Source organism: Lathyrus oleraceus, chromosome 2 (assembly GCF_024323335.1).
Source record: "Lathyrus oleraceus cultivar Zhongwan6 chromosome 2, CAAS_Psat_ZW6_1.0, whole genome shotgun sequence".
NCBI classification, from domain to species: Eukaryota; Viridiplantae; Streptophyta; class Magnoliopsida; order Fabales; family Fabaceae; genus Lathyrus; species Lathyrus oleraceus.
In genome coordinates, this window is record NC_066580.1 from 488814224 (window position 1) to 488831533 (window position 17310).

A 17310-nucleotide genomic window follows, 5' to 3' on the forward strand; every position below is an offset into this window, starting at 1 on the left:
AGGGTTTAGGGGTTTTCTACTTAGTATAAAAGTTAGTTGTATTTAAATAGACATATTTTGCAATTCAGTTTGTACAATCATAATTCAATAATATCAATCCTTATTTTCATTCTATCTCATTACTTCTCTACTCACTAAAAGTGTCTCACGCACTAACATTAAGTGGCTAGTTTTATTCATAGTGTGAGAGTTTGTTACTGCTATTGTTAGCAGTTAAATCTAATTGTAACTGTCACCTAGTGTAGCTTTATTCTTTTACATTGTGTATATTACTTGTATCTATGTAATCTCCGAAATATCAATAATAATCACTTTGAACTTTTTCTCTCTCAACTGAGTTTTTTCCCTGTAAGTTAGTTTTCTCTTTGCAAATGATGAACTACATAGTTCATTTTCATTACCTTTAACATGGTATGATTCACAGGAAATGATCTTTCACGCTTCCATTTTCTCTGAACCTTCATTTCATCTTCTTCATATTTACATGTTCGACTGTCTTTTATAGATTCGTTGGTCCAATATTCATCAATGGAATCTCCAGAAAATGAAGAGTCAGGGATCAAAGGTCCAGCTTAATCTCAAGAAATTGCTACAGGCTTTGCATCGGTTAAATCCAATAATCTATCTGAACCCAAACTCTCAATCAAGCTGCAAGAGAACAATGACTTGCTCTAGAAACAACAAGTGAAAGGAATGATCTTGACGCGGAAGATGCATAGACTTATTATAAATCCTCAAATTCCACATAAACACAAATCGACTAAAGATCGCATTACAGGTACCTTCTCCGATGAGTATGAGGCTCGAATTGTTCAAGATTAAGTTGTGTTCATCTGGATTTTATCGACTATCTCTGAATCCTTCTTTCCCAGGGTGTTAGTGTGTAAACATGCCTTTGAAGTTTGGGACAAGATCCAAAGAACTTCAATACCCAAATGAAGGCTTGGGGTATCACCTCAGCATAGAGGCTTCAAGTGTCTCCGTAGTAATGGGAAAATCTATATCTCCAAGGATGATACATTTAATGAACATCACTTCCCATTTCCCTAACTATTTTCCTCTAACTGTCAGCCTAAGGCCTTATCTATTAATAAGCACAATGCCTATCATACTAGTGCATTATGTGTCCCTACTGTCACAACTCAGCCTAATTACACTAGGGCTCGGTTTTCTAATATTATTGTGCCTAATTCCACAAGTCAATCACCTGGTACACATAAAGTGGTCACTCAAATTTTTGTAAAAATCTGTGTAATTCAGGAGGCCCCTCACTATCTTTGAAACATCATCCTATCTCTGGCCAACCTACTCTTGACCAATTGCCTACATTGTCAATAATTGACCATGGTCGTCTGTTAATACCTTCTTTAGGTAACATGTATACTCATGTTAATATCTCTGTTGCAGAACACGACAACACGTATGCACCCTCTGAAAACTCAACTACTGCGGAACATGACAACACTTTTGCACACTCTGAAAACTCAAGTACAAAAGTTGGTATACCAGATTATCCTGAGGATAATGAGCCTACTCCCATACCTCACAAGGCCTTCCACCCTAAGGGTAATAGACTGAGCCTAAGTCATGGTGCATCTAAATATCCCGAGGATAATGCACTTTCCACTTCCTTTATCATGAAAGCTACATCTAAGCCACACTCGAGCCCAACAAAAGAACCAACTATAACACAGTACAAAGACAATAATGCAAAAAAAAACCTTTAAGCCTCCCTTCTTGGTCTACTAAGTTAGCATCTTCGTCATCTATTCCTATCTCTGATTCATCTAACTCATCTTCCATCATTACAAGTAAATGATAATGCAAAAATGTATCGTATATTTAGACCCGATTCACATGTTATTTAGTTTCGTTTTATCATGTTTTATTACCTTTATGTCATTTTTTGTTTGCATTTCAAGTACTTGTCAATTATAGAGTGTCCACGTGTCGAAATTGGAAAATGAGCACGAAAAGGGAGAAAAATGCAGAAAAAGCAAGTTTCTGGTGCATGGCATTTACCATCACCTTATGGCGTTCGCCATGCACCCAGCCACGTCATCATACAACTTAAGCTCATGGTGTTCACCATGAGCCTAATGGAGGTCGCCATACATGCGCAGTAACATAATATGGAGAAAACCAACATGACTAATTCTTTCCCACCCTCATACATTTTCTCAATGGAATTCTACATGTTTAAAAAGGGTTTTGCAGCATTGGGACACTATATAAGGCATTATTTTCAGGAGTTTTGGACATCCAAGTATTGTGTGAAAGCTCTGTTGTTTTTAGGTTTAGGCAGATATTACATTCAAAGTGATAACCGCTCACATTGAGAGGTTATCGCAATTTTAGTTTAATTTTGTGTACTCTTGGATCACAAGCCTACCAGCATAATTGAAGTCATTTATTTCCATTCGTGTTATTTGAAGTTTCTCGTAATTTAATTCAAGTTTTCACGTTTTTTATGTTATTGCTTTATATTTCTGTTTATCTCACTTTACTTCGATTACCATGTCGTCTTTAATTTGAATTACCATGTTTAGTTTGTTTGAGTTTAATTCCATGTCTAGCTAAACACTTTGAGTCTGATATGTGAGGATTGTCGTTACGATGGGACTCGGTAATGAATTTGGCATAAACTTTTCTTAATCTATTTTCCTGGCTTTAGTTTTCAAGTCTAATTCAAACGTTTTTGCACGAGAGTGAAAAAATATTAAGGTTCGAGTCGATAGCACGAGAGTGTGAGAGTTGAACTAGATAGTGGGAACTGGGTATTGATCCTAAATACAGCGAGAACGCTTTAGGCATCAATTAGGACTTATTTAGTTTTCAAAAAATGCTTCTTAATTAAAATGGGCGAGCGAGAGAAAAATCTCATGGTTAGAGGGTGTAACTTTAATCAATGGCGCGAGAGTGTGAGATAGAGTTTTTAAATTGGTATTTCCTACTGAAAGCAGTTTAATATAAAACAAACACCAATGAATTACAGAGTCCCTGAGGTGCACGAAATCCACATTCTGGCCTCCCTTGATATTTTCCTAAATCCTATTCCTTCTAGTTTTTAATTTCGTCCAAATTAAGTAATCAATAGCTTTAGCTTTACATTGCATCAATTGATAACACTAGATTGATTATTAGTCTGTGTGGATTCAATATCTTTTAAAACTACGCGATAAACTGTATACTTGCAGTTAGATAATCCGATAGACTCATAAAGTCGCGATCAAAACTTTGGCGCTGTTACCGGAGACTAATTTAGTTAATAGTGTGACTTCGTCGTTGCACCGTATAGGCTAACGCAACCATTTATTCCTCAGATGTATGCCAAACACTCGCTCACAAGGCAAAGAGTTGGAACAACCGATTGACGAAGTATAGCGTTATATAATACTAAGACTCCGAATCAAAGAGTTTCATTTGAAATACAACATCCCTGACCCGGATATTCCATAACCGATTACGGTCGAAAATCCAAACTGTCCTCTTCGAGACTATGCCGCTCCATCACAAGAAGAGCCACACAACATCATTGCTTCCCCTTCCATCGACCGAAATGATTTCGAGTTGAAACCTTCGTTATTACAAGGCGTGCAACAAAACCAATTTTCTGGTAGCCCTACGGAGGATCCAAACCTTCATTTATCAGTGTTTGTACAATATGCAGACACAATGAAAGCAAATGGTGTTAATCCTGAAGCCATAAGATTACGTCTATTTCCTTTTACTTTAAGAGATAGAGCGAGAGCTTGGCTCCAGTCTCTACCATCCAACTCTATCACTACATGGGACAAATTGAAGAAAGTCTTCTTAGCATGGTATTTTCCACCTAGCAAAACTACTATGCTAAAATCCCAAATCAACGGATTTAGGCAGAAAGACAATGAATCTATTTCCGAAGCGTGAGAGAGATATAAGGATATGTTGAGGCTTTGTCCCCATCATGGACTTGAGCAGTGGCTGATTATCCATACTTTCTACAATGGTCTCCTGTACAACACTAAGCTAAATTTAGACATTGGTGGTGCTCTAATGGATGAACCTTACGAAGAAGCCTATCAACTCATTGAAAACATGGCACAAAATCACTTCTAATGGGGAGGTGAGCGAACACCTATAAAGAAACCACCACTAAAGAGTGTAATGTATGAAGTTAATGGCATAGACCATGTCAATGCTAAAGTGGATGCACTTACCCGAAAAATTGAAAGTTTGATCGTAACTCCAGCAGCTACCGTAGTTGTTGTGACACCTAACTGTGATTTATGTGGAACACCTGGGAGCAACACCGTTGAATGTCATTTATTGGCTGGTATTCCAACTGACCAAGTAAGCTATGCCCAAGGGAACCCATACTCAAACACCTATAACCATAGCTGGAGAAATCATCCTAATTTTTCCTACAAGAGCAGCAATGCTTTGTTTACTCCAAACCCAGTACCTCCAGTTCCTCTGGGTTATCAAAAAGGAGCCCCCACTACTTCCCAAGCACCTAGAAATTCAAATGTCGAACTATTATTGGAGAAATTTATCACAGCCCAAACCCAACAGAATAAAGAATTTGCTAACCAACATGTTCACACGAATGTGCTGATGAAACAAATATCGAGTAAGCTTGATGCTATGGATACACATAACAAAATGTTATAAACCCAAGTTTCCCAAGTAGCACAACAACAAGCAGCAACAGCAGGAATCCATCAAAAGGTATAATTGGAACCAAAAAATAACGGTGTTATTGGAATCCATCAAGGAAATGAAATGTGCACCACAGAGGAAACATGCATCAAGCCATAAAATAAAGGAATTAGGTGTTTGGCATTAAGGCAAACATCTCTTGGTACAAATGTGGACACTAGTTCATTTTCCTAAAAGGGTATAGGTGTAATCCCAAAGAAAAATGGTATTTGGTTCCAAATAAAGGCAGTATGTCACTGAAATGAATGGTTATGATTGAAGATAGATGATATGGATCATGAAAGATATGGATGGTACCCTAAGGCAGAATAGGGAATAAATATGGTGGTGCTTGCCAAGGGTTCAAAGCCTTATTTATGCCTACATATTACCATCGTGCAATGAGAAAGTCAGAGCTTCGTAGTTCGTTGAACTAATGTGGAACAAGGGTAGCAAGAGATTTGATAAGGAAAGAGAGATTTGATAAAAAGTGATGAAAAATATAACTTGGGACCAAGAGATAATGGTATTGAAGGAACCTAAAAACGTGAATAAACTTTGAACCTAAGAGTAAACATGGTGGGAACTGGTTAATTGCCCAAAAAGGATATGTATGTGACCCAAAGGAAAATGATATTTGGTATAAGGTGTTGCCACTAGGGTCTCGGATGACGAGTGTCAGACTGACTGAACGAGAATGTCAGAAGAGACACCACCGAATTTTATTTTGCCTATATGGGAGAAGTCGAGGGGAAATAATCGATAAAACCCTCGAGAATTACAAGTGCACGGGAAGCGCCAAGAAAAGGATAGGGTATCGGTCTCGAAACCGAGATTAGGGTTTGGGAGTCAGTTATGCAAGGGGTAAGTATTATCACCCCTCGCGTCCATGGTATTCCATGGGAACCATTTGGGTTTATTTATGTACATGGGAATTTATCTGTCACTTATTTATTTATTTATTTTAAAAGAACATGTGTGAAAGATGGGATTTTCATTACTATAGTTCTCTCCAAGGATTGGGGCCCTTGTGCCTACGTATCACTCATTCGGGAATGAGGAATCAGAGTTTTGTAGTTTGGAATATAAAATGTTTGTGTGTTTGGTTAATTTTACCTTTGAGAAAAGGGTTTTCGGGTTGATTCCCTAAGGCGCAAAAACTAGGTTTGATGGGTTGTGTTGATTTTACCTTAAACAAGGGTTTATGAATAGATTGCACTAAAGTCTAGGAGGGGAGGTGAATATTCTAGACAACAAGCCAATTGTCTTGTGTCCAAAATAATCCGAGTGAGGATAGGAACGCTCCATTCTCACTTATTCTCCGCCACTTAAGGCTCTTGGCATACAATACTAATCGTAGTTATTAAGTATGTTGAGTTTGATTATGAAAAAACCACTTGACATTGAATCAAGGGTTTGTTTATTTGATTATGAAAGTTGGCTTATGCAACATGAATGCAAACCGACAAAGAAATAAAAAGGTCTAATTGTAAGGTAGCCCAAGATAAAGCCTTGTGTGTACAATGTGATCTATGATAAACAAAGGATAATGGTCTTACAAACATGTCCCCCTAAGGTGGTGCCATGATGTCATTCTTACAACGGGTATGTAAGTTGCAGATAAACCCAAGTGTTTACAACAAAGTATCACAAAAAGAGTATGGGAAAGGCCTCTAAGCAAAGGTCCTAGGATGAGATCCTCTAAGTCCAAGTGATTAAGTAAAGTGGATTATTTTTGGTCTTTTAATTTTATCATGTTTCAGTTATTTTTGAATGATGACAAATAGTAAAGTGTGTATGCTGAATTTGTTCAATGATAATGATAATGATGACTTAAATGTAAATGGCATAACAAGTAAATAGCAATGTATAATAACAATGATAATAACAAAGGTTAGTAATAATCAAAGTTAGCAAGGTTAAAGTTAGGGTTATGAACAAGTGGATAACTTTTGGGGATTATCGATATTTAGATCAATAGATTCAAAATATGGTGCATCGAGGGATAACTTATTACTGATGTAAAGTAAGGAAGATGATCAATGGATCAACTTACCCTAGATTTACAACAATGAAAGTTGTTCAACCTCAAGTCCATGTATCAATAGATTGACAAAAAGAAGACTATACAAAACCCAAAATTGAATGATTGATTTTAGTTGTTTACAAGTTATGTTAACAAGTTATATGAACAATGATAGTGTTAGTAAATTATATGAACAAGACATAATATTAACAAGTTAGTGTATGATATAAACAAACAAGTAAATGGTTAGTGGGTTAGTATAAACCAAATGAAATAACAATGTATCAGATGAATCTACAAGTTAACACATGCAAAGCCTCATCTACATGTCTAATGACCCAAGTTAACACATGCAACCTATCCATGATTCAAAGTACCATGGATGATCATTTGATAATCCATTAGTAGTTTTGAAACTAGGAAGGTTCAATCAACCCTAACCAAGCCAACATCATGACAAAAAGTAGATATCATTGGCCCTAGAGTTCAAGACCTCATAAGTCCTTTAATAATTTCTCAAATGAAATAAATAAGGTCGTCATTAAACTCTAGAGGCAAAAATAGGGGGGGTTAATGTTCAACATTTTTCCAAAATAATAAAAATAAAGGGGTTAAAAAATAAATCAAAAGAAAAGATAAAAATGGAAAAATAAAACAAAAATGACATAGAATGAAAAATAATGGTCAGGATGCACTCCTCAGGTTTGAACCCTTGACCTTGGGTTCATGTGGGAATCATCCCCTCACCCACTGGGCCAGTGGCCCAGTTTTGATGATAATGCGCTCCCACTAAATAAATATTAAAAATGATTAAAAAAAGGGACTCGCGCGTGAACCATCCAACAATAGAATGACAACACAAGCGTTTGAATTCAAAATAACGCGCCAACGATCGTCTTCAACCTTCGACCCCTCAAAATCAAAAATTGAAATCAAGTGTTTTTAACCAAAATCAAGGGTCAAGACATGTTGTATGATCATAAACAAAGTGTTCTCCTCACTCAAGAGCGATTGATTGGCTCTGAGTGAGGAGTTCTGGATCACGAATCAGATGAACAACTTAAACCTAAATTAAAAATTAAATGATGGAAGTGGAATAATCAAAGATGTAATATTGGGGTTAATGATCAGAAGTGAATTTTGAGTCACGTGGTAACCTGTTTCAGAGATGGGGGTGAGTCTTTATACCTGATCAGAAGTTGCTCATGTGAGTTTTTCGACGGTATGACTCAGCTCAAGTGAGACTCGGGGAAGGGTGGTTGGGTGTTTGGGAAGCTCAAGTGAAGTGTGAAGAGTGTTTATGGGCAAAGATTTGTGTTTGAAAAGCTTTGGAATCAAAAACCCGATGGTCTATTAATGGTGAATTGTGGGGGAAAGTCAGAATGTGAAGGGGGTCTTTTCCAGCATGCTTGGGCACTAGGACACATTCACCTATTTATAAGGAAGGTGTCTGGATGGTTTGGAGGGAAAGAGGTGGGGGTTTGCTTCAGAAAGGGTGAAGCTCGAAAGTGTGCTCAAGGTTGAACTTGGGAAGACAAGGGTTGATGTGTTCAGACATTGTTTGCACTCCATACCAGTTGGTCTTCACCCTTATCATCTCCGACTACTGGTGAGGTAACAACTAGTTTTGGGATGTTGGGGATATCATTATTGTCGAACCTAATGCAACCATTGCATTTACGAGTAAAAGAGTAATTGAACAATTGTTGAATAAGGAAGTGCCTGAAGGTTCCCAATCGGCCGACCTTTTATTCGACAAGGCCTTTTTGGATGCAGTCGTACCATGCCATCTTTTAAAGGAGTTTTTACTGAGTTATTTCACTTCCATGGTTTCGTTCCTTTGATTGAAAATTCGACTGAAAATGAAAAATGATGCAAACATTTTATTTATGTTTTTCAAATTTAATGACGAGATCCAATTCGAGTAGATAAGAGGCTATGGCTATGATACAAAAATAAAATTAGAACACACAAGAGTAAAGTAATAAGATAAGAATAAAAAATAACAGGTATAAAGGAATATCCTCTAAATCACTGAACAATATATGATCTGATACAGGAAAGCCTATACAATAGGAATACTCCTCCAAAGTAGGTGCAAGCTGATAATCAGGGAAAGTGAAACACCTATAAGCTAAATCATAGAACTGGACCAAGGTGTTAAGAACTCTGTCTTCTACGTTAGTATTCAACACAGTCAAGAGTCTTCCATACTGGTCTTTGAAATCAGGAGGACAAGCCACCAAAACATCTTAGCTTTCTTAACTCTTTCAATTCAAGAAGTTTGAAATGAAACTGATGAGTTTTTCTCCTTCCAGAGTCCATACTAAAATTACCTACGATGTTCGCAAATAAAGTCCCTAAGTTCCTTGAAAACCAGGTAAAAAAAAGAGATGTTCATGAATGCATGATTATGACATAATCACAAACATGAGGGGTTTAAAGGCTCAACATCAAGAGCATGGAGTCAGGTGGACAGGGTGACTGATCCGATGTCGTACACGGGTCAAAAACAAGTCTAAAAGTGTAGTAAAACGGAAGCGACACTCGAATGTCATAACACAAGGAATCTTGAATGTTGTAGAAAAAAGAATGAAAATAAGGGGTTTTTAAGATTCATAACTTAAATCGAAGATGATTAAAGGTAAAATCAAAATTGATAAATAAGCTAATCCACTATATCGATTTCTGACTTATCATCGACTCTTATAATTTCAATTCCCTAGCGGATTCGATCCCATTCGATTACAATACCCCCTGACAAGTGCAATTGGTATTATATGATATATGTTTATAATTTCTGGATTAAGCAAACATATTTAAGCAGGCGCGAATTAAGCAAATGCGACTTAATCAAACACGATAACGAAAAAGCTACGCTAACGTGATTATAGTTAAGGATCATACAAACAATCAAATTTAATCGACTATATCCTATAAGAAACAATCGAATTAGGCAAACGAAAGTAATCGAATTAAGCAAACGAATTTATAGGAAGAATTGAAAAGAAATCGAAATTAAACTGAAATTAATAAAAACCTCAAAGTGGAATTCGAATACAACAGATCAGCTCTTTGGGAATTAGTTTTCCATGGTATTCGTATGCCCTATTATCTATTTCATGAATGCTGAATGGTAAATCTTAAAACTACTAAGTTGTTTAAATAGAGCAAGGGAGTTCGGGCCTAATAGCAATCAACCCGAAAAAATACAAAACCGGCACAAAAACTAAGTACTTTCTTAAGTATGGAACTAAGAATTATTCGACCCTTCTTCACTCTGAATTAGGTTCTGACTTCAATATGAAACTTTTAGCTTAATCTCTCATCTTTTCAACGCCTATTAGAACACGTCAATTTGGTTCTCGTAGATCAAGTTATGATCTGCACAGAGACAAGGTATCAAATAATTGTTTAAGCTGAAAATAAAGTACGAAAATAAAATAAAGCCATAAATAAACTTAAATATAAGAACTCACTAAAAGAGTAAAAATAATATAATAAATTATAGAGTTGCCTAAGTAGAATAGTAGAAGAATATGTATCAAAATGCACTATTCAAATTCCCCCACACTTGAACTTTTACACTTCGAGCAAAACTAGAAATTCAAAATTTAAAACAGAAAAACAAGAGCAAAACAAAAGAGACATGAAAGAACTTGCGGGAGTTGAACTACATTCATGCACTTTCAAACAACAATATTTCCGCTATTTTTCTTTTCTTTTATCTTTTTATTCTCTTTTTTTTTCTTTTTCAGAAGGAATATGTAATGACATCCTTCTTTACTTTCTCCATTTTTTTATATATATTTTTTCTTCTTTTTCTACATGTATTTTTCTTCTTCTTGGGGAAGACCAACAAGGCTTCGCATTGTCAAGACTTACCTGTTCTCGAACTGCTGTTGATATTCCTTACTGAAATCGATTACTTTTAAAAGTGATTGCTTTTATATTCTTAAGAAAAAATGGTTTTAAATTATTAATTCCTTTCAAAATTATCATCATAAAAATTTAATTCAATTTAGCTGAAATAAATAAGAGTAGAAACAACTGGATAAAAAGATCAATTTTATTAATAGAATGGTAGTCTGTAAATGACAAGACTCCATAGATCTTTACAAAAAGTTGAAAATGGTAATTTACATGGAAAAGGGGCTACATTGAATACAATGATCACTACTCTCCCTACCAACTTCAATATCAGTTATGCTCTCGATTTCGGTTGAGAATGATGAATTAGAACCAAATGACTTGCTCAAAACTGCTCCAATGATTAGGACCAACCGAATGCAATTACTTGCCATAATTCCTAATTTTTGCCTAGATTGCCCCAAGCTGGGGTACTCAATCTATCGGGATAATTTTCTATTTTATGTCTCTAACTTTTGCCTGGATCGCCCATTCAGGTTTTCAATCCACTAAGACGCTCATTTTTGCCTAAGCCGCCCTTTCGGGTTTTCAACATAGCGAGTTGTTATTTTCTTTTTAGACGAAGTATTTCTTGACTGCATCGGCGTTCACAGGACGAGTGAACTCTTCACCATCCATAGTTGTAAGAATCAAAGCACCGCCTGAAAAGACTCTCTTCACAACATATGGGCCTTCATAATTAGGAGTCCATTTGCCCCTAGCATCTGGTTTAAAAGATAATATTTTCTTAAGCACAAGGTCGCCTTCTCTGAACACACAAGGCCTGGCCTTCTTATCAAAAGCTTTCTTCATTCTTTGCTGATATAACTGACCATGACACATGGCAGTTAATATCTTCTCTTCAATTAAATTCAGCTGGTCATACCTGGTCTGGCACTATTCAGCTTCTGTCGACTTGACTTCCATCAAGACACGCAATGATGGGATCTCAAGCTCCATGGGCAGTACAACTTCAATACCATAAACAAGTGATAAATGGGTTTCCCCTGTTGAAGTGCGGACGAAGGTATGGTACCCATGCAGAGCAAATGGGAACATCTCATGCCAATCTTTGTACGTCATAACCATCTTCTGAATGATCTTCTTGATGTTCTTATTTGCAGCTTCAACAAACCCATTCATCTTAGGTCTATAGGGAGAAGAATTATGGTGTGCAATCTTGAATTCTTTGCAAAGAGCTTCCACCATATTATTGTTCAAGTTAGATCCATTATCAGTAATGATCTTACTTGGCACACCATAATGGAATATAATTTGATTCTTGATAAATCTTACAACAACTTGCTTGGTTACATTCACATACGATGCCACTTCAACCCATTTTATAAAGTAGTCAATAGCCACCAAAATGAAGCGATGTCCATTCGAAGCTTTAGGCTCAATCATACCAATCATATCAATTCCCCACATGGAGAAGGGCCATGGAGAGGAAATGACATTCAACAGTGTCAGAGGAACATGAATTTTATCTGCATAAATTTGACACTTGTGGCATTTCTTCACAAACTTGCAACAGTCAGATTCCATTGTCAGCCAATAGTAACCTGCTCTCAACATCTTCTTCGCCATAGCATATCCATTAGAATGAGTACCAAAGGAACCTTCATGGACTTCAGTCATCAATAAGTCTGCTTCGTGTCTATCCATGCATCTGAGGAAAACCATATCGAAGTTTCTCTTGTAAATCACGTCACCATTCAGGTAGAAGTTTCCAGCTATTCTCCTCAAAGTCTTCTTATCTTTCAAAGATGCCCCAGACGGGTAAATATGACTTTGGAAGAAACATTTGATATCATAATACCACGACTTTTCATCGTTAACTTCTTTAATGGAGAACACATGAGTTGGCCTATCAAGACGCATCACAGTCAAATTGGGAACTTCATTCCAAAATTTCATCACATTTATTGAAGCCAACGTTGCAAGAGCATCTGCCATCCAGTTCTCATCTCAAGGGATATGATGAAACTCAACCTTTGTAAAGAAAGTTGAAATCCTCCTCGCATAGTCTCTATATGGTATCAAACCGGGTTGATTCGTATCCATTCACCTTTGATATGATTCACAACCAAAGCTGAATCTCCATAGATGTCAAGATACTTGATTCCGAGATCAATTTCCTCTTCAAGCCCCATAATGCAAGCTTCATACTCAGCCATATTGTTTGTACACATGAAAGTCAATCTATATGTGAACAGAAAATGAGGCCTTGAGGAGTAATAATCATTACTCCAATTCCATTACCATACGAATTAACAGCTCCATCAAATACCATGCCCCAACGGGAACCAGGCTCTGGTCCTTCTTCAAGCAATGGTTCATCACAATCTTTCATTTTCAAGTACAAAATCTCCTCATCAGGAAAATCATACTGCACTGACTGATAATCTTCAATTGGTTGGTGAGCTAAATGGTCAGCCAAGACACTACCTTTAATCATTTTTTGAGATCGGTACTCAATATCATACTCAGATAATAACATCTGCCAACGGGAAATTCTCCCAGTTAAAGTTGGCTTCTAAAAAATGTACTTGATTGGATCCATTTTGGATATCAACCCAGTAGTATGATTCAACATATATTGGCGCAGACGCTTAGCAGCCCAAGCCAATGCGCAACACGTCTTTTCAAGCATAGAATACTGAGTCCCAGAGTCAGTGCATTTCTTATTGAGGTAGTAAAATACATATTCCTTCTTACCAGATTCGTCTTGCTGACCAAGAACATAACCCATACTCAAATCAAGCACAACTAAATACATGATCAAAGGTCTTCCTTCAACAAGCGAAGCAGAATCGGAGGCTTAAGCAGATACTCTTTGATACTGTCAAAAGCTTTCTGGCAATCTTCGATCCAATCACAAGACTGATCTTTCCGAAGAAGCTTGAAAATAGGCGCACATGTGGCAGTCATATGCAATATAAATATTGAGATATAATTCAAGCGGCCGAGAAAACCTATGACTTGCTTCTCGGTTCTGGGCGCATGCATTTCTTGAACTACTTTGATCTTGGCAGGATCAACTTCGATACCCTTCTCAGTGACAATAAAGCCTAGCAACTTACTAGAACGAACACTAAAAGTACATTTATTGGGATTCAAGCGGAGTTTGTACTTCCTCAAACTCTGGAATAGCTTAAATAAATGCTCAACGTTTTCTTCTTCATCACTTGACTTGGCAATCATATCATCAACATAAACTTCAATCTTTTTATGCATCATATCATGAAAAAGAGTGGTCATAGCTCTCTGGTATGTTGCAGCAACATTCTTTAAACCGAAAGGCATCACTCTATAACAGAATGTTCCCAAGGGTGTAATGAATTTGGTCTTCTCCATATCTTCAGGTGTCATCTTGATTTGATTATAACCGGAAAATCCGTCCATAAATGAAAAGACTTTGAATTTAGTTGTGTTGTCTACCAACATATCGATGTGTGGCAGAGGAAAATCATCTTTCGGTCTAGCTTTATTCAAATCTCTATAATTAACACACATGCGGATTTTTCCATCTTTCTTCGAAACAGGCACAATATTGGCCATCCACTGCAGATATTCAGAGGTAACAAGAAAACCAGCATCAATCTGCTTTTACACTTCCTCTTTGATCTTAACTACCATATCAGGATGAGTTCTTCTCAATTTATGCTTGACCGGCGGGCATTCTGGCTTCAACGACAATCTATGCTCCACAATCTCAGAATCCAAACCAGGCATGTCTTGATAGGACCAAGCAAACACATCTGAATACTCTCGAATAAGATCAATCAACCCCTTCTTAGCCTTTGGACACAATTGAGACCCAATCTTGACTTCTTTCACATCATCTTCGGAACCCAAGTTGACTAATTCAATATGCTCTTCGAATGTCTAAATGGCTTTTTCCTCGTGCTCAAGTAAACGAGATAATTCATCAGATACTTCTTCATCATCAACCTCTTCCTCAGCTTCAAACACAGGGAAGTCAAAGTTTGGAGAGGGAGTAGGATCATTGTATTCGATGGGTTTGAGAATCAATCTGCATAATGATTTGATATTTTGATTTTAGAGAAGTGAATTGTGACCAAATATTATGCAGATGGAATATTATTATTTATTTATGTTCTTTGTGATTACCATTTTCAAAAAAGAAAAAAGTGAAAATAAAACATCATAGATGCGGATGAATAAAATTGTCTTTTATTGATGATAATAATAAAAGTGCCCAACAATGTTCACTTCTCCCTTAGGCATAGGAGAATGATTTTTCTTAAAAAATGAAAAAAAAATTACTTAGAGCGATGAATAATAGTAGGAACATCAACAGCAACCCAATTGTTGCAAGTTTGGCCATGCATCACAAAGTTGGCGCAAGCTTCGCCTTCATTGTCTTCAATTACAACAGCTGAGTGTTGATCATTCCCATGAATGAACCCTCCACTGTAGAAACTCGTTTGCACATCTTCAGCTCTGACATTGAACGATCCTAATTGAAATCCCAATCCAACCCTATTCTTGTTCTCAGCAATCTCTATCATACGGCCCCACTGATCAATGTTGTCATCCTCAATAGCCCTTTGTGCATCTTTTAAAGAAGACATGGGTGCCCTAGTTTTCTTTACTTCATTAGAAATAGATAAGGCTTGGAACGAAGTTCCAACCTCCTCCTCAGCATCAACATATGAAAAAGATGACAAATGGCTTACCAATAGTGCCTTCTCTCCACCAACAACGACAAGTTTGTCGTTCTTCACAAATTTCAACTTCTAGTGAAGAGTAGGCATCATTGCTCCTGCCTCATGAATCCATGGCCTTCCCAATAAACAACTATAGGTCGGGAAGGTATCAATTACCTGGAAAGTAATTTGGAAATTACTCGGACTTATCTTAATTGGAAGGTCCACTTCACTAATGACGGTTTTTCGAGAACCATCAAACGCCTTAACAATCACACAAATGTATCTCATTGGGGCGCCTTGATAATAAAGCCTTGTCAAAGTAGATTTTGGCAACACATTTAAAGATGACCCAGTGTCAACCAACACATTGGACAGAACATCCTCCTTACAGTTCATAGAAATATGCAACGCCAAATTATGATTTCTGCCTTCCTCGGGAAGCTCTTCATCACAAAAACTCAAATTATTGCAAGAAGTGATGTTGGAAACAATATGGTCAAAATGATCCACAATCACATCATGTTTTACATAAGCTTGTTCGAGCACTTTCTGCAATGCCTCCCAATGTGCCTCAGAGTTCATTAATAAAGACAGCACAAAGATCTTTGACGGGGTTTAGAGCAGCTGCTTTACCACATTAAACTCACTTCTCTTTATTAACTTCAAAACCTCATCATCATCACTAGCCTTCAGTTTGCTGGATTGACCAGACTGACACACTGAAGTGCTAACCGGATTTACTACTAGAGTCTCTGCCTTCTTACTGACTACAACATCTTCTGCCTCTTTAGGGAAAACTGGACTGAACACACGACCACTATGGGTCACCTTCATAATATCAGCAATATTCACCACAGAATCTGCTACTGGTAGAGGAACCTCTTGACCATTCTCAATCATTGTGGCAATATATTAATAGGGCACAGCTTTATCGGATGTATACAGAACAGGGCCCGCTAACTGTATAACTAACGGCAATGTTGATCTATTGACATTGTTGTTGTTACTACTATCGAACTGGATAACTACCCGCTCCGGGGTCTTAAACATAGGCACAATCAAATTCACACCATCTATATCTCTTGACTAGAAAATTTGAATGAGTCCTTCATCCATCAACCTCTGAATATCCCTCTTGACAATAACACATCCATGAGGGTTCACACTGCATATCACACAACCATCATGGTCATGCTCATAGTCACTGACCAAACAGATATCCTTATGAATTGCCATCAAAGATTGTCTGATATGGCGAACATCATAAACCTTGTACTCACTAGGACAACCATCTACCATGTTTACAGAAGCATTACCATGAGCGGGTAACGAATTAGCTTTCACATTAGGCACTCGATACTCAAAGGACACCATCCCACTCTTCACAAGCTTTTGTACTTCATACTTCAACGGATAGCAGTTCTCTATGTCGTGGCCAGGGGGTCCCTGGTGAAAAGCACAACGAAGTTCAGGTTTGAACCACCATGGAAGTGGCTTAGGAATTTGTGGAGGATTTTTGGGTTGAATGAGGTTCTTAAGGACCAGAGACGGGTATAATTCTGCATACGAAATAAGAATAAGGTCGAAGGATACCTTCTTCTTCTCAAATTTTTGTTGGTTATTATTATTGTTGTTGTTGTTGGTTCTTTGTTGCGGTTGTTGTTGACGTTGTTGTTGTTGAATCAGAATAGATTGATTGTTGGAATTATTTGAAAAAACTAGAATCACTGAAGGAACTTGATATTGGTATTGACGAGGTTGAGAACTTTTTCTTACGTGAGGCCTCCTCTGCCTCCCCATAGACACTGAATTAGTTTCCCCTCCTTCATCTTGGCGAAACTACCCCCCATACTTCTTACTGGCTGACGTTTCTTCTTTGGACAGACGTCCTTCACAGACCCCTTCTTCTAACCTCATCCCTATATTTAACATTTCGGTAAAGTCATTGGGGGCACTGGCGATCATACGTTCGTAATAAAACGAAGTCAACGTTTTCAGGAAGATCTTCGTCATCTC

At 37.3% G+C, this 17310-nt stretch overlaps 1 pseudogene; it reads right to left on the reverse strand.

Annotated features, from left to right (window-relative positions):
* Positions 1 to 3853: 3853 nt before the first annotated feature.
* Positions 3854 to 3953, reverse strand: LOC127124415 (uncharacterized; annotated as a pseudogene).
* Between the last annotated feature and the right edge of the window lie 13357 nt (positions 3954 to 17310).